Here is a 2265-nt window from a genome sequence, read left to right on the forward strand (position 1 = left end):
GTGTCCTCCTTATCTGTGTCGCTCGATACACCCTTGGAGGCTGTAGCCATCCGTGTTTCCTTGGGTCGTACTATCACTGTTCTCTCTACCTGTTTCCTGGTGAGACATATGATCAAATGGACCTTGATGCTCTCATTGAACAGTTGCCATCTCCCTTTTTAATCCTGGGAGACTTTAATGGACACAAACCCTTCTGGGGTGGTGCTGCTATTGATGGGAGGGGTCGTTTCAATGAGCATCTGCTCTCAGATCACAACCTTTCTATCTTCAATACTGGATCTTGTTCATGCACCTAGTCAGTCTTTCACTGCCATAGATCTCTCGATCTGCTCCCCTTCACTTTTCTCCTGCTTTTATTGGATGGTTGACAGTAACCCACAGGGCAGTGATCATTTTGCTTTTGTTTTGAGAGAGGTTGGCCATGGATGATGCCACCTGACCCGAGTGCCACGATGGAAGTTAGACCAGGCTGACTGGCTCTCTTTCACCACTCTCCCTGAACTTGATCCTGTCATTGTCTGTCTGCCATCAATAGATGAATGTGTGGCAGCAGTAACTGACTGTTTCGTCTAGGCAGCTGCTCGCTTTGTTCCTAAGACCTCGATACATTTCCCATGGTATCCTCATCCATGGTGGAGTCCTGCCTGCCAAGAGGCACAGAAGGCTCAAAAACGGGCCTGGGATACCTTCCTCTTTATAACCGCATAGTTTATCAGCAGGCCCGTGCCCATGCTCAGCAGCTTTGACATCAAAGCCAAAAGGAGTCTTGGATTAAGTTCACTACTAACATCTCTTCTACCACCACTTCCAAAACCATATGGGACAAGATTTTAAAAGTCACTAGCAGACTTCCCTTAATCGCTTGGTGACGTGGACCACTGCAAACAGTTTTACATTTTCTTTTTCCAAAACCGTTTGCATGCATTTTTGCCACCAACGGGGGTCTCCACCCCAATTCCCCCCCCTCTTGGGTAGTGGATCGATGTTCTATGCTCAGGATCTATTGTGCCCCTGACTCGATCCAAACTGGACTATGGGTCTTTGGTCTATGGTTCTTCGAGGACCTCGGCCTTGAAGATGCTGGACCCCGTTCACCATCTTGGGCTTCGGCTCTGCACCAGGGATTTTCACACTTCTCCAGTCCAGAGTTTGTACACTGAGTCCCACAAACCTCCTCTTCACCTCAGTCATTTACAATTTTCTCTACAATATGCTATCAAGCTTCGAACCGTACCACAGCATCCCACCTGGGAATGTGTCTTTCTTCTACGGTTGGCTGTGCTCTTTCAGAACAGACAGTCTGCAATTCCTTCCTTTGGCTTTCTTACCCGGGCACAACTGGCTGAATTGGGTCTGACATTACTGGATGACATTGCTGTCCCCAATGATCAGCCCATTCTGCCATGGCTTATTACCATCCCTGCCTATGACCTTTCCTTGAGTCATCTGTGGAAGGTGGATACTCCCAATTGAAAGTACCATCTTTTTGCTGAATATCTTTTGAGCCATTCTTCTCTTCCTATTTACACAGATGGTTCAAAATCGGATGACTCTGTAGGCTCTGCCATGATTTGCTGTGGCTCGTTAGTTGCTTGCAGGATCCCCTTCTACATTTTCTGTGTTCACTGCCGAGTTGTATGTTATTTGTCTTGCCGTGTAGAGGCGATTCAGTACAGTGATTGTACTATTTACACTGATTCTCTTAGCTCTCTACTGGCCCTGGAATCACTTAACATTCGTTCTCACCCTGTTCTCATTGATATTCAATAACAACTGGTCCATTTGTCTCCATTTCCATCCAGTTTTTCTGGATATCTGGGTATGTCCGTATTTGCAGGAACAAGCTCGCTGACACTGCAGCTAAGTCTGTCTGCTCTGCCGCCATCATGGCTGTGCCTGTCCCATACATGGACTGTGGTCCTGTATTCAAGGTGTGGCCTCACGCCAGTTGCCAGTCGACTTGGGGTGAGCAACATCATAACAAGCTTTTCGAGACCAAACCTTCTGTTGCTCTTTGGCCATCTTGCTTCTGTATGGAATCGGAAGGAGGAAATTGTCCTGGCTTGTCTTTGTGACACTCAAGTCACAATAGCCCACATTTTACTGTTGTGCCGTCGTTATGACTGTGAGCGGCAACACCATTTTAGACATGTATTTTGTAAGGGTTTACCCCTGACATTGGACAGTGTTATTGGCGATGGTGACACTGTTCAACTTGATTGTATTTTCAATTTTTTAAGAACAATTGGTCTTTTTAATTTGATT

General features: G+C 46.4%; 1 protein-coding gene across 2 annotated transcripts in view; it reads left to right on the forward strand.

The window, feature by feature from the left end:
- LOC106457915 (RNA-binding protein 39-like) overlaps nucleotides 1–2265 on the forward strand; it is a 74320-nt gene that overhangs the window by 13156 nt on the left and 58899 nt on the right. The gene's annotated exons all lie outside the window — the stretch shown is intronic.

Source organism: Limulus polyphemus, unplaced genomic scaffold, assembly GCF_000517525.1.
Source record: "Limulus polyphemus unplaced genomic scaffold, Limulus_polyphemus-2.1.2 Scaffold391, whole genome shotgun sequence".
Classification (NCBI taxonomy): domain Eukaryota; kingdom Metazoa; phylum Arthropoda; class Merostomata; order Xiphosura; family Limulidae; genus Limulus; species Limulus polyphemus.